The sequence below is a fragment of the Periplaneta americana genome, chromosome 9 (assembly GCF_040183065.1).
Source record: "Periplaneta americana isolate PAMFEO1 chromosome 9, P.americana_PAMFEO1_priV1, whole genome shotgun sequence".
NCBI lineage: Eukaryota > Metazoa > Arthropoda > Insecta > Blattodea > Blattidae > Periplaneta > Periplaneta americana.
Window position 1 is genome coordinate 17262381 of NC_091125.1, and position 22517 is coordinate 17284897.

Consider the following 22517-nt stretch of genomic DNA (forward strand, 5'->3'; position numbering starts at 1 on the left):
AGACATGGACAGACATCATCTTGCACAATGCCCTGCTCTGAAATCCTCCAAGGAAGTCGACCGCTACTGGGAAGCCAGAGCCCGAATGTTTTTTATTACTTACTCTGTAGTTTTGTTCACCACTTTCTTGTTTTTCGCTCAGTCAATGATAGTAAATATCATGCACTAGCCATTAGACAAATAAATATTCATTTTTTGTTTGATGATTGTACTTCTAATTTTATCTCTTCTCGCTAAATGAAGTGCTCTAATGCTCTGTAGCAAGTAATTTTAATTTTGTTCTTTCCGTTAATGGCCAAACTTCTGCTCCGTAAGTAATTATACTCACTTTGGGCTTCTTAGTAGAATATTATTTTACAATAAATAGCAAGCTGGCCTATCGCCTCAACTCCCAACTTGGAGGGCCAAAATTAAAAAAAAAATTATGTTTATAATAATTCAAGGATTTCTTTTTTTCCAAGGAAAATTTATTACTAATAATTTATTACTACTAATTATAATTGCCACTGAAAACTATTACATTTGTTTTTCAGTTGAGATTTTAAATTTGTATTTCAGTGCTATGAGGCACATCCATAAAGTAACTTTCCCACTCGTCCCACAGCTAGCAAACCATATGTTGCGCAAAGCGACTGCGTGTACGTGATAGAGTAATGTCCTGGCATGGCGCATGCGCTAGCGGAACTTCCCGAGTGCTCTCAGTAGCTTCATTGCATTGGTTGAAGATGGACGTTCCTATTCCAGCTCCCGCCGCTTGTGAAGTGCGGTCAGTGATAAAGTTTTTGAATGCTCAGGGCATAGCGCCGATTGAAATTGATCATCAGCTGTGCCAGGTCTATGGGCCTAATGGCATGAGCAAGCAGATGGTGCGTTGCTCCACAAGGTCGTCTGTGATGATGGTTGGCCTCCCACTGCGCTCCTCGTCATGCACATTTTGGCGTCCTGCTGAAAATTGTCTACAGCAGCAATGCACCATGTGCTTGTCCATAGACCTGGCACAGCTGACTATCAATTTCAATCGGCGCTATGCCCTGTGCATTCAAAAACTTTACCACTGACTGCACTTCACGCGGAGGGGCTGGAATAGGAACGTCCATCTTCAACCAATGCAACGAAGCTACTGAGAGCACTCCGGAAGTTCCGCTAGCGCATGCGCCATGCCAGGACAGTACTCTATCACGTACACGCAGTCACTTCGCTCAACATATGGCTTGTCAGCTGTGGGACGAGTGGGAAAGTTACTTTATGGACGCGCCTCGTATTTTATCAAGTATGTGTAAAATGTGTTGTCTGATGTTGTCAGTATTATTTCATTGCAGCATCTAAAATATTATTTAAGTAAAATATATTATTTATTTTTACTTGTATTCCTTTCCTGAAAGAGAACCCTTGAATGAAAAGAGAATCCAATACAAGAATAGTGGTTGTCTCATGTGAAAAAAAAATTACACTTAAGAAGAACAATGAAAAAGCACTATCACATAAACCTTAAAGCAGGACGGGCATCAAGTGGTCTACAAAACAATGCCAGGATGTGAAGACAATTAAAGAAATAAAAGAAGAAAGTTAACGAAGAATTTACACTATAAAAAAATTAAAATCTATACTAATAATAAATCTGTAGCCAAAATTTTTCTGGTGATTTTCGATTTTCCAAAAATAATTGGTATTAACATGTATAATTAACCATCCTGAAATGGAAAATCGCTTTTTTTTCATTTTTGTTTGTATGTCTGTCTGTCTGTCTGTCTGGATGTTTGTTACCTTTTCACGCGATAATGGTTGAACGGATTTCGATGAAAATTGGAATATAAATTAAGTTCGTTGTAACTTAGATTTTAGGCTATATGGCATTCAAAATACGTTATTTAAGAGGGGGGTTATAAGGGGGCCTGAATTAAATCGAATTATCTCGCTTATTATTGATTTTGGTGAAAAATGTTACATGACAAAAGTTTCTTTAAAAATGATTTCCGATAAGTTTTATTCTATGTAAAATTTTGATAGGCCTGATATTTAAGGATATACAAGACTTTTAAAATAACAATATTATAATACATTTTCACCGCCGCCTCAGATTATAGTGTTATTGTTCCTGCAATAACTCCTATGTGAAACACATAAAATTCTGAGTAGGAAGAAAAGACACATTTATTCATTCCATGGCAATGGTACATAGGAGATCGTGAATTCTTACATTTTCAAAAGAAAGAAATATAATTACATATCACTATATATGCTGTATCACTATTTAAGTTATTTGAAGGGTTCAGAACCATAGTGGGCCAAGCGCCATTTACTGAAGACGTAGAAAACAATGGTTAAAATTAAGTTATTACCATAATTCAATGGAAACATATAGCAAGTAATATAAAGTATACACATTAAAAATAAATGATATGTCAATCTTCATTAAACTATAGTTGCGTGTAATAACAAATAGGAAGCATGTTAAAGGAATTGTCATTGCACCAAATGAGTGGTCTCTGGATCAAAATGATCGCATTTTAATTATTTAAATGCAATTTAAATTAAGTAACATATTAAACGATTTATCCTTCTATCAAACACGAATGTTCCCTGAATCAAACGTCCTATTTTAATTATGTAATTACTTTATATTTATTTCTAACGGGTGCAGCGGAGCGCACGGGTACAGCTAGTAAGTAAATAAAACTAGTATCAAGGTGTCTAAAATAAATCGTATATGAGTAAAAATAATGATCAATTCGAAGAAATTAGTGCCTGTTATAAAACGTATGAACCTTTGATGTTACATTTCGAGAAGAATGGATTGATCTCCAGTCTCTTGATGTTATACAATAAGACATCTAAACAACGATAAGGCCTCTTGGAAGCATTTGAATGCACTTTACTGCATAGCTGGAAGGGGGAGAAGTCGGACACATAATAATAATAATAATAATAATAATAGTAATAATAATAATAATAATAATAATAATAATAATAATAATAAGTTAAGGCCACGGCCTTCTCTAACACTCAACCAGGAGAAGCACGATTATTAAAGGAAAATACAACGCCAATTCTATCTTTAACTCAGTATGTCATTTGAAAAACACACAAATTTACTAATTTAATCATATCTTATAAACATCACTACAATTTTTACAGTACCTGAAAATTTATTCCCTCAGTCTTCAAAGTAAGCCGTTGAGTTTCTTGGTTCACATATGTGATTGCACGCTTAATTAGGGGCACTTCCCAGATGACGGACTTCTCAGAAACTTCTGTCAACAGGTTTGTTAAATCAATTCTTTTGTATTTCACTGGTAACTGCAAAGAATAAATTCATTACAATTGGCTGAAATAAAATTTACATTATTATCTAAGAATTACATATGAACAGCTGAGTGGAAAAAACTTGCAAGCACCAAATTTAAAGTTTTACAGGAACATAAAAAACACTTCATGCGTTTTTTCAACAACCTCCTAGATTCTACTGCCTATACTGGAGGTTGTACTTCCATTTTCAAGCAACAGAGTTCGCTACAGTATAAAACAGAGTACGTGAAACTTGTTTCTATTAAATACTGTATTAGGAAAAAAAGTCGCAATGTTTTTCCATTCTGGTATTCATATAGAAAATCTTGAAATAATTTTTCTGTTACATTTTTTTATATGATAGATAATTCTTTATTTTAAAGTCCCTTTTCAAAAACAGATATTATTCAGAGATGTCAGGATAATGACAATGGCAATATTAATTGAATAAAACAAATGTAATACTTACAGCAAACTTCACTTTACACCAGAGTTCCTCTTCAGAGTCATAATCATATTCAGTCACACTAGATATTGAGCAGACTACTGCCTTTCGTCTGGCTTCATATTCAGCTGATACTTTGGCCTCTCTCTCTCTAAACTTGAGCAAAGAGACATGAAATGCTATTTTCATATTGTTTGTAAAGGTGTATTCTAATTTGTTTTTAACAGTGTTCCTTATATAATCTATTGTTTATGTATAAAGAATAAACGTGTCACATGCAAATATAAAACACTAATTTCTACGAAAACAATAAACATACGAAAAAATACGTGCATCAAAACCAAGTTGTAATGTAATGTAATATATATTAACATTAATGAATATCTTGCTCTGATGGTATTTTACATTTAAATAACTAAAATGCTCTCTCAATTAATATCACTCAATAAAAGAATTGTATTCCAATGGATACCATCCCATTGTGGAATCCTGGGAAACGAGAATGCGGATGCTTTAGCAAAGAAGGGCAGCACTGCTACTTACAGACCTGTTACTAAATCTACGTATTACTCAGTGAAAAGATTTATTAAATCTACATACTTAGACTTCAACAAACAAAATTTGATAACACACTCTCAAGGGAAAAAATGGAATTCTATGCATCATAATTCACAGTTAATTCCCGATTTACCACGAAAATCGTCTGTAGCTGCATTTAGATTGGCAACAGGCCATGATTGTTTGGCCAAACACCTGCATAGAATTGGAATATATCAGTCCCCTAACTGCCCATTGTGCAACTCAAACCAAGAAATCGATTCGGAACACCTCAAAATCTGTGCTTCAGTGGTTGACCATGATAATATCTTTGAAAAATATTGGAGTGCAAGAGGTCAAATGACTTTATTGTCAAACGCCTGGCATTAGAAAACAACAACAACATTTAAATTTTTTATATAAAAACACAAAGAATTTCTTTTTTGTCCAATGGCAGGGCCATATCTGCATTAATTATTGTTCTGCAAAAATGCAAAGGAATGAATTACAAAATTAACTTTTATTTCATTGCTGTGTATACTAGAAGAATCAAAGGAGCCTGCAGCACAATAATTAACTTCCATTTCAGTTTCATGTGGCGTGCGAAAATTATGAAAATATTCAACAAGAAAAAATTATGGGCATAAATGAGTTAACATGTCGTTACTTGTCCTGGCTTAACAAGTGTGCTCATAGATGTCACTAGTGCCGAAAAGCATAGACCACTTAGCTCATCAGAGACTATCCAGAGTGCACCATCCACATTGCACTTGTAATGCATGGTGACAATGGTGAATTGTTGGGATGTCACCAGATTCAAATCCAATGCTTTTCTATCTCTAGGGACATTTGAAATCCATAGTCTATGCAACTCCTGTACCTAATGCTAAATACATTTGAACAAATAAGAAACACTGCAGATGTTTTCAAAGCACGGAATGCAGGATGAGGCCACTTTGAGCAAATTTTGTAATAAGTATTTTTTAAACAAGTTGCTTAATAGTATCATTTTTACTGTGAGTTTGTTAGCATTAAGTCTGAAATTAAGCATTTTCAGGACTATGCTTATATGAAAGTTTTTCAATGTTTTGTTGTTAGGAATATAATCATCATCATCATCATCATCAATAACTTCAAGGTTTAGGCCGATAGCCTGTTTCGCCTCCAGAATTTTATCTGTCAAACTGGTCTCTCCAACGTCTCTTTGGTCTTCCCACTCGTCTTCTTCGTGTAGGTCTGTAACACCATGTTCTGAAAGGTATCCTGTTGTTGGGCATTCTTGTTATATGGTCGTACCAATTATTTCTATATTTTTCAACTATAGTTATTACACTCTCGATATTCAGTTCTCGACGTATATCTTCATTTCTCTCATGATCCTATAGTCTAAATCCTGCTAGTGGCCTTAAGAGCCTCAATTCTTCTCTGTTGGGCTCTAGTCAGAATCCACGTTTCTGAACCATATAACAATGTCGGAATTGCCAGTGTCTTGTAAAATTTGAGTACAGTTTTTCTGTCGACTTTATTTACGAGTGTACGTTTAATTGTACCAATAAATCTTAAAAATTTATTTAACTTGTTTTCTACGTCTGTGGAGGATATGTAAGAGAGCTCGCATCCAAGGTAAGTAAAAGAATTTACTTGTTCAATCATCTTATCCTCTATTACAATATTAGTTCTTATTGTATTATTTCCACAGAAGCCAAATACTTTAGTTTTCCTGTGTGATATTTTTAGATTGTAGTTATTAGCAACAATTCTTAACAGATGGACTGCTCTCTGTAGATTGTCTTCAGAATCAGCCAACACCAACTGGTTGTCTGCGAAAAGTAAGTAATCTAAAATGATATTATCTATAAAATAATGTGTTTTGAAATTGTTTTGCCATTCTCTTACGGCTTCGTCTAGGTACAAATTAAAAAGAGTAGGTGATAAGGGACACCTTTGTCTGACCCCTTGGTTAACTTCTCGCAAGTTGGTGGTAATCTTGTTGATATTCATTTTGATTTTTGTATTTTTGTACATACTTCCCTTATTAGATGCTCAGGAATTCCTTTCTTTTTTAATATCATCCACAATTTTGTTCTGCTAATCATATCAAAATTGTGGATGATATTAAAAAAGAAAGGAATTCCTGAGCATCTATATAATATAATATGTCCCCAAAATATTTGACACCAATTTGCATACACTCTGTATAATATCGTGCAGTATAACATAGATGTGACAGCCTATGAGGGCAAAGGCCTGCCAGCCAAATGCTGGCTGCCTCAGCAGAGGTGAATGTGTACAGATACAGAATTAAAAACTGGGCCGAGTCTTGGTAGCTGTCCTCCTCTATGTAGACAACAAGCTTCGCAACACTGTCCACAAGTAGCATACATTTAGGCGCTCTTGTTTACTGCACATCTGGAACTTGGTAAAATTAGATGGCCCAAATTTTATTTCTGGATCTATACAACTTTCAGCTGTTTTTTATTTGCTCTGGAGGTCTTGTTTTGGACCTCGCAGAGTGAGGGTGACTGTTGAGTATTGGTGGAATGGTGATAATTAAGAGGGAAAATGGGGGGAACCCCCTTGCACCTGCTTTGTCCACCACAAATTTCTTTACGTCTCAGATGGGATCGTAATCGGGTTGCTACAGTGGAAGACACAAGGCCACAACATGTTTTGTTTAATATAATATATTAAAGTTATATCCATAACAAGAGGATTATTATCACAAAGATTTTGATTCTCATATGTTCTATTTCTTATTTTTGCAGGAAGTATACTAGTATTATTCATGTATGTCACAAGACTCAACTGTTCAAACCTTGATATCTTGTAGTGCAGTGGTTCCCAACCTTTTCCAATGATGTATCACTATTTTCAATTTAGGATATTAGCTCTACCACCAACCAAATTTATTATGGGAAAATGTCATATATTGTTCTCAGCGTCATAATTTCATTTCCTATGCTACTATACCAATAATTGCTTTATTTAGGCATGTTTAATTAAGAAACAGCCCCTCTTCGAACTTAATCAATGGAATGCTCTATAAAATACACAGAAAAATGCATATAGGTCTAGCCCTACTTGTTACATAATGGTAAATGATTAAATACTAAAAAATTACATCATAAACACGTAGTATCCCTGCTGATGCTAACTAAAATAAACAAACACAGTTTCAGTGTGAAGGTCGTGCTTGTTAGCAGAACACAACTTCTTATGCCAGGTTTCAATTGAGTTAATTTCAGTCTTAAATCAGGTTCAACATTCAGCTTATTCCTGTACTTACTTTTAAAATAAATTAGAGGAAAAAAACCACATTCACAAAAGTACGCAGTTGTGAAACCATAAAAAGTTTTACAGCTTTTTCTGAGATGACAGAATATTAATTTCCTGTTGCCAACCAAATAAGGATTCTGGCAAGGTGTCGTCAACAGAAAATGGGTCACTGAAGTCACATATTATTGAAATCATTTAACTTAACTGTTCATTGTTTGAAACTTTGAAAGCAGGTATATATTTTTATATTTTATGATAATTCAAATATTTATTTCACACTGTGTTGAAGTGTCACCCAGCAGTGACTCATATAACACCAGTAGTCAAGAACTCGAGTTACCAGATATCTGCTACAGAACAGGGCATATCAAAAGTCCGGTAACACTTTCAATATTTTATTACACAAAAACTACAAATGATAGCACTTTCAAACACACGTCAGTTTAAAGTCAAACTCTCAAATACTACCGCATAGTTGCATAATTTACCGACAGTTGGCGTTAGTTACAACAATGGCGAATACTGGCGCTGAGCGAGCTTTCTGCATGTTACAATTTCATACAAACAAGAGTGCTACCAATGTGCAACGAAAATTCCGGACCAAGTATGGAAAAGAAGCACCAAGTAGGAAGGTAATTTACCATTGGTATCGTAAATTTGAAACCACGGGTTGCTTGTGTCTGCAAAAGAGGAGTGGCTGTCCCAGGGTGAGTGAAGCGAGCGTTGAGCGAGTCAGAGAAGCATTCGTAAGGAGCCCAAGGAAATCAGTGCATAGAGCATCCCGTGGGCTTCAACTTCCTTCAATGACTGTGTGGAGGCTGGCTATGAAAGCATACACACTGCAGCTTCTGCATATGCTAAATGAGGATGACAAACGCAAGCGCTACGAGTTTTCTTGCCAGCTACAACAACAGGCAGCAGATGACGACTTATTCAGCTGCTTAATTTTCAGCGATGAAGCGACATTCCATACAAGTTGGAAAATTAACAAGCACAACTGTCGTGTTTGGGGTACATAGAAACCTCACAGAATCATTGAACATGAGCGTGATTCACCAAAGGTGTATGTTTTCTGCACGTTGTCACAACGAAAACTGTACGGACCTTTCTTCTTCATCGAGGCTACTGTGACTGGACATTCATATCTGGACATGTTGGAGCAATGGTTGGTGCCTCAACTTAGACAAGATCTCGATGACGATTTTATCTTTCAGCAAGATGGAGCTCCGCCACATTTCCACAACGCAGTTCGTGCTTACCTGAATACGGAGATGTCTGATCGTTGGATAGGACGTGCTGGAGTAAGGGACAGATGTTTCATGACATGGCCACCAAGGTCACCCGATATGACTGCATGTGACTTTTTTCTATGGGGGTACCTAAAGGACCGTGTGTTTGTACTGCCTTTGCCACGTGATTTAGAGGAACTAAAAACCAGAATTCGAGAAGCTGCTGCCACGGTCACAGAGGATATGTTGAAAAGGGTATGGGAAGAGTTTGATTATCGTTTGGACATATGCCGAGTCACTTGTGGTTCACACATTGAATCTCTCTGTAAGGTGTAAACAGAACTTTGAGAGTTTTACTTTAAACTGTGTTTGTACCGCCTTTGCCATGTGATTTAGAGGAACTAAAAACCAGAATTCGAGAAGCTGCTGCCACGGTCACAGAGGATATGTTGAAAAGGGTATTGGAAGAGTTTCATTATCGTTTGGACATCTGCCGAGTCACTCGTGGTTCACACATTGAATCTCTGTAAGGTGTAAACAGAACTTTGAGAGTTTGACTTTAAAATTACGTGTGTTTGAAAGTGCTATCATTAGTAGTTTTTGTGTAATAAAATATTGAAAGTGCTACCGGACTTTTGATATGCCCTGTATATTTGAATCATGTAATTTTATTTTATCATTCAGCAACATTCATTTTATGTGTCCATGTTCATATACAATCTAGTTTTAAATATTTTAATATGTAATCAACATGTATAATGTTTCCACATGAAGTATTCATATTCTTGTATTGTTAGGTGTTCTGAAGATGGCAGCTTATGCCGAAAATGTTTATAACTGTAAATGTTGTAATATTTTGCTAATTATAGTATTGTGATTTTGACGGACATACCTGTACAATTATTCTGTACTTCTGCTTGATACAATATTCACACATTTCAAGATTTAATGTAAAATGCTTTGAGATAACATGAAATCTCAATTACCGATATTTTCAGCTACAGAGCAAAATAATTTGAAGTATGTACAACATAAGCACAAAATGAAAACTGCTTCTATATGCAGAAAACTTCAGTTATGGAGCTTGCACTGAGCATGCATACACAAACACAGACATGAATACCCACATATGTATATGGAAATTAATTATACTTACTGCATCGGAGAACAATTCATGATCTTCTTGTTCATTATCACTTCCATGTTCCCATTCATTTGAATATTCTCTCTTTATCTTAATTTCATTTTCATTTTCATCATTTTCAGCCTCTTCATTTTCAACTGTAAAATAGTTATGGAACTACGTATTATGTATATTATTATGATATGATATAACATGATATATGATACGATATGGTTTATTCTCACATTAATTTCTCTGGTCCAGCTGGCCCTTTGCATTTCTGTAATTGGGCCAGATCTCCGGTTGGGAGCTGGAAGAAGCCTTAATATATTGCAATGGAATGTCGGTGGCCTAAGTTAGATAAAGAAAACAGAATTGTCGAAAATATTAAATGATGAAAAACTGGACTCTTTTGTATAGTAGAGGCTAATATATTATCAGAAAATAATATAAAACACTATGAGATAAAAGATTACACAATTAATATGCTTCCAAAATCTAGACAAGTGGCCAGTGGGATATTAGTTGGAACACACAAAAAATTACCTCTAAATTAATATTGTAAAGAATATCTCACAAAAAGATAAAAGTGAATTAGTTAAAATAGATGTTTGGAAACATAACAACCATATAAAGGTGTTTTGTGTATATAACCCCCGCAGAAGAAATTACAGAAAGAATCACTCGATATCCATAACAAGACTGTCTTATTAGGAGACTTTAATACCAATTTTGATAGTGTAGAATATAATGATTGGAATGATACTGGTAAAATTATCAAAGATTTGATTAGTTTCAACACTATTGATTTTAATTTATTGTGGTGGCAGGCCGAACATTCTAGTTGTGTCTGGCCGCATCTCGGGAGAAGGAAGGTGTGGGAAAGTGGAACACGCGACACAGAACATTCCAGAAAATCGTGATAAATAAATAAAACTGCGGGTGCCGACGGAAGCCAGTGTGTGTGAATCAGTAGCGAGAGGGGAGTCAGCCTTGGCAGCGAGTGAGGTGGACCTGAGTTCGAGTTAGTCTTCGGAGCAGTTAGTCAGTAGTGAGAGAGAGTCACCCTTGGGCAGCGAGTGAGGTGGGCCTGAGTTCGAGTTAGTCTTCAGAGCAGTTAGTCAGTAGTGAGAGAGAGTCACCCTTGGGCAGCGAGTGAGGTGGACCTGAGTTCGAGTTAGTCTTCGCAGCAGTTAGTCAGTAGTGAGAGAGAGCCAGCCTTGGCCAGCGAGTGAGGTGGACCTGAGTTCGAGTTAGTCTTCGGAGCAGTTAGTCAGTAGTAGAGAGAGCCAGTCTTGGCCAGCGAGTGAGGTGGACCTGAGTTCGAGTTAGTCTTCGGAGCAGTTAGTCAGTAGTAGAGAGAGCCAGCCTTGGCCAGCGAGTGAGGTGGACCTGAGTTCGAGTTAGTCTTCAGAGCAGTTAGTCAGTAGTAGAGAGAGCCAGCCTTGGCCAGCGAGTGAGGTGGACCTGAGTTCGAGTTAGTCTTCAGAGCAGTTAGTCAGTAGTAGAGAGAGCCAGCCTTGGCCAGCGAGTGAGGTGGACCTGAGTTCGAGTTAGTCTTCGCAGCAGTTAGTCAGTAGTGAGAGAGAGCCAGCCTTGGCCAGCGAGTGAGGTGGACCTGAGTTCGAGTTAGTCTTCGCAGCAGTTAGTCAGTAGTGAGAGAGAGCCAGCCTTGGCCAGCGAGTGAGGTGGACCTGAGTTCGAGTTAGTCTTCGCAGCAGTTAGTCAGTAGTGAGAGAGAGCCAGCCTTGGCCAGCGAGTGAGGTGGACCTGAGTTCGAGTTAGTCTTCGGAGCAGTTAGTCAGTAGTGAGAGAGAGTCACCCTTGGGCAGCGAGTGAGGTGGACCTGAGTTCGAGTTAGTCTTCGCAGCAGTTAGTCAGTAGTGAGAGAGAGCCAGCCTTGGCCAGCGAGTGAGGTGGACCTGAGTTCGAGTTAGTCTTCGCAGCAGTTAGTCAGTAGTGAGAGAGAGCCAGCCTTGGCCAGCGAGTGAGGTGGACCTGAGTTCGAGTTAGTCTTCGCAGCAGTTAGTCAGTAGTGAGAGAGAGCCAGCCTTGGCCAGCGAGTGAGGTGGACCTGAGTTCGAGTTAGTCTTCGGAGCAGTTAGTCAGTAGTGAGAGAGAGTCACCCTTGGGCAGCGAGTGAGGTGGACCTGAGTTCGAGTTAGTCTTCGCAGCAGTTAGTCAGTAGTGAGAGAGAGCCAGCCTTGGCCAGCGAGTGAGGTGGACCTGAGTTCGAGTTAGTCTTCGCAGCAGTTAGTCAGTAGTGAGAGAGAGCCAGCCTTGGCCAGCGAGTGAGGTGGACCTGAGTTCGAGTTAGTCTTCGGAGCAGTTAGTCAGTAGTGAGAGAGAGTCACCCTTGGGCAGCGAGTGAGGTGGGGATGTTCAAGACCAGTATTGAATACAACTTATGAAACCACAAATTCTTTATGAACGTGAAAACTAACTTACAGCATCAACAAAAACATTGACAAATTAGAAGTGACATAATATAATGCTATGATATTAATTACTGGTGCAGTTAAATCTACCTCAGTAACAGCAATGCAAATAATAACAAAGCACTATCCCATAAAAGAGAAGATACATAAAAGATCACTGTTGCAACATGAAAGAATGGTAAGGTTACCACATGACACATACTCGACAAGCTACCAATTCAGGTTCAGAAAATTGAAAACGCGAAATGGGTTTCTAGAGGCAATCCAGAAACTTATACTTATATTTAATTTTAATTTAAAACCAGAAAAGTCCCTATTACATAAATCACCATTACAATGTGACAGTATAAATTATAATACAAATTTATTTAAGGATTTGAAGAAGAAGAAGAATCGTCTACACTTTAATAAATAAAATAAGTTGCTCTTGAAACTATAAATACATTCCAGATGGCTGCAAATATCTAAATGATGAACCAGCCGAGGCTGGGATATATTCCAAATTATTCAATTTTTATTTGTCTACAGGGAGTCCTTCTACTCACTTTGATTAGAAATTGCGGAAATCAACAGGGCATTAACACAACTTATTTATTAAATTAATATGTTCAAAAATGCTGTTATATTTAGCGGCTCAATGTCTGCAATCCAAGTCATAGCTTCACTCAATACTCCTATAAATTCCAAAATCGCAGAAATTCAATCATTCATACACATACAGGCAAATCAAAATAAAACCTGTATCTGCAATGGATTCCTACCCATTATGGTATTATGGGCAATGACATTGCAGATTGTTTGGCAAAGAAAGGAACTAGAACATTACAAGTACCCTTGAAAAAGATATCTTATCACTAGAGCTAGGATTCGTATGTAGTAAAGCTAATATAAACATGCAAGCCATGCCCCCCACTCCTCATACTTGCCAGTCTTGTCATTCAGTACTTCCATTAGTTAGCGCTAAGGGTCTTTAATCCTCTTACAAAACAGGGGGGGGGGGGGGGTTTAAAAGCTGCCAGTCTTGTCAACCAGGTTTAAAGCCTTCTTAACAGGCATCACACTGACTCAACAATACTCGGCGTCGTTCTTAACTCATATAAATCCTAGCTCTACTTATCACAGTGTCAAATTCTTCATACACACAATTTCAAAACAAAATTCTAAAGAAATTTCAAGAAAACAGTAATAATAAATCTTGTTCAGTATTGCTTACTGAGAAAGAACATTTATACCTGATTCTCCTCAACATGATGCAGTAGCAAAATTTCGAATGCTAACTGGCCATGACTGTGTAGCAACACACCTGTGCTTAAATGCGACAGGCTCATGTCACTAGATTTAGTGGCATGTAAAAGAACTCCTGTGGGACATTATTCCGGCACACCGGCGATGCTGATATAACCTCGGCAGTTGCGAGCGCCATTAAATAAACCATAATTTTAATTTAACTCATAACGAACAGATTATTTAGTGCAGATAGAACATATTTCTTTGGAGCTATTCTGAAGAACTGTTGAGTCTTTCTTTGTAAGTTAATTATTTTTCTCGTTACTCTGTCTCCTGTAATGTGATGGAATGCTTTGCAAATGAATGATCTTTTAAAGGCCCTGTTTTATGGCTTTGGTGAGAAAGAAGCTCCACTGTAGCTATTTGTAAGCAAGTAGAAAAAGTCATTATCAGTAATAATACTTGCTATTTATTTTGAACACTTCAACTCATTTAGACTCACTACAGTTTCTCAATAATACAGCAAAATGTCTATATGTTTTGCACTTCTTTTTTCACACTTCTGTTTCCTTCTGAAGTCCTGGCAAAATTCCTATACTTTCTATGTTAATTTAGTTTGGTTATACATTTTTGTTTATGCCTTTTCTTACACGATCATATTTTAAATCTCAAGAGATACGGAACTTGATTTATACATCCTAAATCAATTTTGTTCGAAATTAGATTTGCTGTGAAAATACAGCAACCCACTCTGCAATTCATGAAAACTCGAAGCTGCCCATGCTTGATCTGCTGTTACATTTCGTAATGCACTATGACTAGTCATTTCCCATTGGCTAATCCGTGATGTCGGAGTGCGTTTCCCCTCTTTGAGCAGAGCTGGTAGAGCGCGTGAGGGAGGGTAATGTTGTGTCTCTGCTATTTAAACATTTTCATCCCTTCCACTGCCACTCCCCTTACTTTGCTCTTTTACCTGCGCTTCCCCTCCTAAGACGCTCGAGAGCAGAGACATGTGACGTTACAGAGCTAGCACAGAAATGTATGATGTAAATGAACAAGTTATGGAACAGTTATCACAATCTGAGAGCATGGCTTATTCCCTGTGGGCAAGCAGTCCAAAAATAATTGACTTTTTTATTGGTAAAATAGTCACATGGGAAGAACAGGGTAAATCAATTTCGTAAAATTTTCTGGACTGCAGTTAGAAATGTAATATATATCAGCCAGTTTTGGTTCTAATCAGTAAGATTTCCTACAAATAACCTTACATTCTTCAAGAATATGTGTTATAAATTTGAGTATGCCTATCATAGACTCAAAGATGGCGTAGCTCTAAAATTATAAATTTGTCTTGTGAAAATTTTGCTAAATTGATTTAACTCGTTTTGCCCATATAGTCTTCAAATGCTATTTCAGTTGTTATTAAATATCATTTCATTTATAAGTTTTTCTTACTTTTGTGTTTTTTTTTTCAAAACATTCCCCCCCTCCCCATAAAAACGTATAAATGAAATCTGTATTAAGTTTTTGAAAACTGAGAAACTAACCTTCTTCTTCTTCTTCTTCTGGTTCTTCATACTCTTGATTTTCTGTATGTCTCTGTCTAGTGCGAGCCATTGTTGCATCATCATCATCACCCTGAAAAAAATTAGAACACATCTTTATGTTAAACACTCGGCAGGTATGATGTATTCATTCAACTGCTCCATTAAAATTACTGCGCTGTGATTTAGAAATATTAGAAGATGATATTCTTATGGATTCATTTTAGAAAAAGAAAGGTGTTTAAAAACTTGGTGTACTTGAAGAAATGAAATAGTACTAATTACTCTGGAAGGAATGTTTTGGGCGAATCATTATCTTTCAGGAAATGCTGACTAATGCAAGAAATCAAATGTTAACTACTGGTCACAATATTAGTTATCAAATATTTTAAGTGAGTGATTTACGTGAACTTCTATTTACATCTCGTGCATTAGACATGACTGCATTAGATATGATATGATAACTATAGTCTAAAGATCTATCCAAAAAGATCCAAAACTTTGCAGTGTCTAGCAAGTGGTACATTCTAGCAATGACTTTCATGAGTTGCTATATTATGGACCGTAATTCCCCGCAACTATGGTCCACGATACAATCATTCAAATTTTGCACTCTAAAACGTGGTACCTCGTTTATCCATATTTTTGCTATACTGAATTTGAAGTTAAGTCACTGCAGCTATCTATGACTGGTCTACGATACTTCTACAATGATCTTTGAATGGTTGTATCGTGGACCATAGTTGTGAGAAATTACAGTACATATCTTTCTTTGTTTTTACACCAAGCCATTTTAGTGAGTGCAGATTTAACATATAGTGACTTTTCTGCTATTTAAAAATGTCTGATGTAGGGTAGTACATGAATGTTTTTTTTTTTTTTTTGGCAGGTACTTGACTGTTCGTCATTCACCCATATGAAGCCAGTTGTGTAAACCATTTACAGAGAGAATCATTGTCCAGAGTGTCCTACGCTACACCAGTGATGATGGAGACTTGTTAGAATCTGTAAACTGTGTTTCATTCTATATTAAGTCGCCCATATTGTCGTATTTTTAGTTTTTAGCTAATTCGTCAAGAAAAAAAGTAATATAAATAAATCTGCCTAGTCAAGTGAATAAGAATTAAAAAAAAAATCCCTCCAAAGTCATTATATTACTCTCTGAGTCTGCTTTAAAAAGACATGTTGTTGAAAATCCTACCACTAAATGTCTCTGAGCAATGTTCTTCCAAAACTAAGAATTTTATGAAAGTACGATAAATTTGATGCTCTATAAAATGAAAAGTGATACTAGTTGGGGATATTTTAACCCACCATTAAGCTTGTCCAGTGAAGGCCTTTCAATGACAGAAGCACCTTACTTTTCTTTAAATGTGAGGTCAAATTTTCTGAAATTTTCTCCTATTTCATATGGAACAGCCCATAGTATCTCGTTTATCCACATTTTTGCTATACTGAAGTTTGAAGTTAAGTCACTGCAGCTATCTATGAATGGTCTACAATGATCTTTGAATGGTTGTATCGTGGACTACAGTTGTGAGAAATTACAGTACATATCTTTTTTTTGTTTTTACACCAAGCCATTGTAGTGGGTGCAGATTTAACATATAGTGACTTTTCTGCTATTTAAAAATGTCTGATGTAGGGTAGTGCGTGAATGCGATTTTTTTTTTTTTGGCAGGTACTTGATTGTTCGTCATTCACCCATATGAAGCCAGTTGTGTAAACCATTTACAGAGGAAATCATTGTCCAGAGTGTCCTACGCTACACCAGTGATGATGGAGACTTGTTGGTGTGCACAAGAGGAACTGGAGCTCCCAGAGAAAACTTCTACATCACCTCGAACACGGGTTTGACCAACACAAGTTATAAATCAGTGCGTACACTGGGGATCGAACCCAGGTCCAGCACTCTAGCCACTAGATCACCATGGTGGTGACTAAGTGTTTAGTGCTGCATCAGATGTATCAGTCTACAAATGTGGATAGAAGACAACCCATGGTTAGGACGACCTTCCTTGTTAAATAGCTGACGAGATCTCAATTCAAATTAGAGAGACTAACAAAGCAATTATTTAGTCACAGCAGGACACTCTCTCAGGCCGGCATCTCAAAAATGTTTTTTCTGCGATTTTAACAAAAAATTTGGAAATGTATTATGTTGCAACAAAATATGAGTCATATATTTTGAATAATAACAGTAGCAGAACTGTGCTATGCTGACGTCAGTCAACAATTTCTTATTGAAGGGGTTGTTTACAAGGACAAGTTCAATGACATCCTAAGAAACATACTTCATGTTTGTTCTGTTTTTCCAATTAACTCTTTACATGAATCACGATTTTCTTCAAATTTAAACTTCGAAATCTCATGATAGCATTAATAAGTTTATTCGAAACTATTAATAACTGTGGCCGCCATTTTGTTACTGATATCGTACATTAAGAAGTCTCAAATGTCTGGTCAGTAGCTAAGTAAGGGGGTGGATAGATATTTCTTTTTTTATTTAACCGATATTAATCATATTATTATGTATGGAATTTTTGTTTTCAACGCATACAGATCTGTGTTAAATATTATATTAATGGCTCCTGCTTCATGAAAGATTCCACCAAAGCCAGTAAATCAAGAGTAGCCAAGTAGTTCCCTTTATTACATGAACATTGACTTTCCTGATGACCTCTGAACAGCAATTCCTGAATACTTCAATGACAAGCAACGTCTAGTAATCTGCTGACAATTTTCCTATTTTTTTTTAAACCATTTCATTGTGTTTAATGGCCTCTGAAGTGGCATGGTTGATACGGCACCACCCTAACATATGAAATTTCTCGGCGCACTTTATATGATTCCCAGATGCTGCGTGTTCTTTAGCTTTTTTTTTTTTCGAAATTGTTTATTGTTTTTCTGCGCCAAGAATCTTACCCGTCAATGCCAAATATCAAACAATAAAAACACATTAGCTTTTGTTCATGACCTTTACCAGTTCCACACAACCACTGATATTTATTATACCAGCTTTTCTGAAATCTTCGAACAAATTTTCCGTTCTCTTGCGATAACGTTAGGTCTGCCGTTTCTCTAACGTTTTTCTCGTTACCTTTTGTTCTAACAACAAGGAGGAAATATCATTGTTAAGTAAATACACAACTGAATCGAAGTCAGGACTGTTAAATTCAGAAGTCATTAGCCTATATCCTGAATAAACACACAGATTGCCACACGAGAAAACAAGAATTACACTTTATATTTTATCAGTAATTATTCACTATGCCTATATAAAGCAAAATTATCACTTAGGGCTATCACTTTATTATAACACATTAGCATACCCTATTAGCCACCTTGCTCTCATGTTTCACACTGTACTCGTACTTTGAAACTTTCTAAATAAGAAACTGTTTGTTTCCATTATAATACTGTAACTAATATTGGCGGGCAAGAAAAGGCATGTACAGTACCTGAGGGGTCTGATGCTATCATTTCAGACCTTCTGGTGAGTAATAATTATATTTTTCCCGGCCAAAGATCAAAAATACTTTTGGAATAGATCTTGTATATCAAAATATTGCAAGAATTTCATATACAAATTTGGGCTCTATCATTAACATATAATCTTTCAAGCACATGAAAAATGTTAGTAGCTACAACCCACATCATCAGTGAAGAACTTCCTGTATCCTATTTCCACAGCAGTATAAAAATAAATTTCTGAGGTGTGCATCTATACACTAAAATTCATTATCCCTAATAACTTGTGAAGAACATGTGGAAATAATTTGTATGAAGCCGTTTGATTTAGAGACAGGGTCCTAAACATATGACAAAGGATTCCACATTTATTTTTCTTCTGAAGCCATTTAAAGGATTTTATCATCATCTTTAAAATGAAATGCTCTGGACCGAGATTGAACACACAGGACTCAGATTTAATGGCAAGCGCGTTGGCCATTCAGTCACCACAGATGATAAAGAAGTCAAATGTGAGAGATTACATAATTAAATGTTACCGGTACTCATTGCCCCCAATTTAGACAACTGTGAAGTTTATCAGTGTGATAATATGTAATGTCAACATTTACAACTCTCACTGAAATTAATTTATACTGCACTTTTTCCATGCACAAAACTGTTTGTGTCTTACCCCTTCATCTTCGTCAGAACTTTCATGCTCTTCTCCTATTCCAGCATTCTTAATTTTCCTCGTAAAGTCAGGGTCCACTTCATCTTCCAATTTTATTTCAGTTTCGTCAGCTTCATTCTTAAAGGACTTTTCTGCTGTTTCAGCTGCACTTTCAATTCTAAAATAATAATAATAATAATAATAATAATAATAATAATAATAATAATAATAATAATAATAATAATAATAATAATAATAATAATAATAATAATAATAAATTTATTTCATTATTTATTTATTCATTATTAATATTAATCTGTTAGTCATCAGCGGTTGGCCAATGATAATCCAGCACAACTGAGACGATAATAATGCAATAATACAGAATAAATTGAAAACAATATTTACAATGATGACAATAATAAAAAATTTTATAGGCCTACATTGGATTAATATTATATTGTTAATTAATAGATACAAGTAAAACAATGCCAAACAAAAAATGAGTCGCTAATCAGTGATATGTTGTAGCATGAAAATACCATAAAAATTACAATAAAAAATTGAAGACAACTGTTTACGAGAATAAATAAAAGATTATGTAATTGTCAGGAACAAACTAAGTCCATACAGTGAAAGGATCAAATTCGCAGCCATGCATGTTCGTATTTTTAATGCATCTGGAAACTGGTGAAAGAAATTTTGAATTCTATTATAGAAAAGTTTGTGAGCTCTCATATCTTTTGCAGAATACGTAAGATAACGTTTCTTAAGGAGTTACAGGATATATCACCTTTGAGGACCTTGCAGAATAGATAATCGAGCTCATGGCGTCTAGCATATAGGCTTCGGCAATTAAGGTAAACGCATATTATCTCGTAGCTATACCCAGAGTTAGTGGGCAGAAATCTGAATCAACATAAGGATATGAATTTCCTTTGGATGAATAATAATAATAATAATAATAATAATAATAATAATAATAATAATAGTAATAATAACAACAACAAGTGTACATATAATACTTATGGTTGGGTGCATCAACATCAGTTAAGAATTAAAAGTCCTTAACTTGTGACTCAATGCTCGCTAGGCCGCATATACATGGGCGCGCAACAGCAGTACAGTGGCGCTGCATGTAATGCGCGGAGTAAATTGTGCAAGTGTTGCACATGATACAAACCACCTGAGTAGGACGCACAAGCCTCGAACACATTTCTAGTTTCATTCTACTCGCATGATGGACGACCATGGAAAACGAGAAAGCTTTGCTAACTGCTATTTGCACTTTGGTAACATAGCATACATTTTCCCGGCAACTTACTCACTAGTAATGAGTGCACCTCTGTACACAGTGCGTTGGACATTGTGCCACTGTCACATATTCCGTGACACAGTACATGAGGGTGGGCCACCAAAGGAAAACTGGGAGGAAGAACTTAAATTGAGGGGATTTGATCTGACACCGGAACTGGAATCCGGTGTGGCTTAGTGGATAAAGCGTCAGCACGTAGAGCTGAAAACTCGAGTTCAAGTCCTGATGCCAGAGAGAATTCTTCTCTGTTCCACCCAGCCTTCATCATGTGGTAACGCAGAATTACTGCACGGAAATATCACATGTATTTCGGTACATCGTTATAATATTTATTTTATAAGATTAACAGCTGACATGACATCTCTAATTTACTTCTCAAATATTGCATACTTCAATCCATCATCAGAAATGACGATACAGTGAACATTCACCAGTCCACTAGTAAGTAGTGACTCATGCCAAATGCACAAAAGTCTGAAGCAGGAAATAAAAGATCTAAGTAAACGAGTATAAAAATAAATTAAATTAGTGCTTACAATGTAGCTTTTATTTTCAATATTTTCTTCATGGCATAGAAGATCTCCTTCAGAAACTTTTTCTCGACATGCTTCAGAATTTCTGATGGTTTCACAGAAAATTTGGACTTGTATACTTCACGTGGAAGAAACTGCATATGTATCATATATACTTGGTTCCTGAAATAAGAAAATGAACAAATTACAATACTGTATTCATTCTCTTGACACTTCAGTTTCAGAAATTTAGTCAAATTAATTCACCAGTAGCAGGTGTAAGATCTGGGGTTTTCATGCATGGTGGGCACTGCCTCATTTTATTTTCTTTTGCTGCTGTAATGATTCTAGGTCAATGATTCTCTAAGAAATGAAAAGATCACGGGGACCAACATTCTGGTCTATTCCTCCTTACCTCAAACCACTGAATTTTTATTTAACAGTCATTCCACATCAAATCGCAAACTGACAAAGTATGACCTTTTCATAAATGGGCGAATTTTTTTTATGAATTCCAGGCATCAAATAAAGAGATCCATATTGTTTATTTCCACAGTTATTTACTATTTGTGTAGTTATGACTATTTGAAACTACGTGAAGTATGTGCGCACTGTAATAAGATCGCTTAGTACTCTTGAGTCTATATATAGTTGAGATTTTGGGTTCAGTGCATTTGAAATATTAAATGCAATACTTTTTAAATTATTTTTCTTTCAAATTAAAATGATTACATTAAATAGCATAGTTAAAAAAAAATACAAACCTATTCCCTGATGTATTATCTGTAACTAGAGCATCAAAAGTGTGGGATATGCATACATACATTTGCAACAATTTATTTTCTGGATGCACGTGCTCGCAATACACCACTATGGAATTATTTTCATACATGTGTATGCGAAAAGACTGGCCACAGAAAATTTTACGAAATTAAGTTGCGTATAATAACTGTCTGCACCTCTACAAAGTAGATCATTGCTTCTTAGCTTGGAAAACACTCACCTCATTGGTGGGAGCCATGAAAGCCTACATTCGAAGACAAATGATTAATACCTTAAGAAACAGTAAACATCCTATCTGAAGTTATATTATTATTGCCAACTCAGCTAGAGGGGAGCCTGCTTTTTAATATATTGCATAAATTATAATTATATCCACTGGAAGGCTTTCTATCTGAATGTTAATTTAATACCATGTACGCCATTTAACCACTTTAAGAAAAAGTATGCATGGTTAGACTATTTATTAGTGTTTTATAAATGTGTTTAAATAATATTTTTCACCATGTTCAAATGTTTGTTTGTTAGTAAACTATCACCTGAAGATGACTTGAAAGTAAGTCGAAAATATTCGTGACGTATATTAATATTGTATCCTGATGTAACAGAATTCATTTCTGCCATCTTAACATGATAAGTGATTGAGTGAAAATAAAAACTGATTTATATGATATTATTCATTA

General features: G+C 36.0%; 1 pseudogene; it reads right to left on the bottom strand.

Moving 5' to 3' along the window:
• LOC138705798 (DNA-directed RNA polymerase I subunit RPA1-like) overlaps positions 1-22517 on the bottom strand; it is a 164016-nt pseudogene that overhangs the window by 17395 nt on the left and 124104 nt on the right.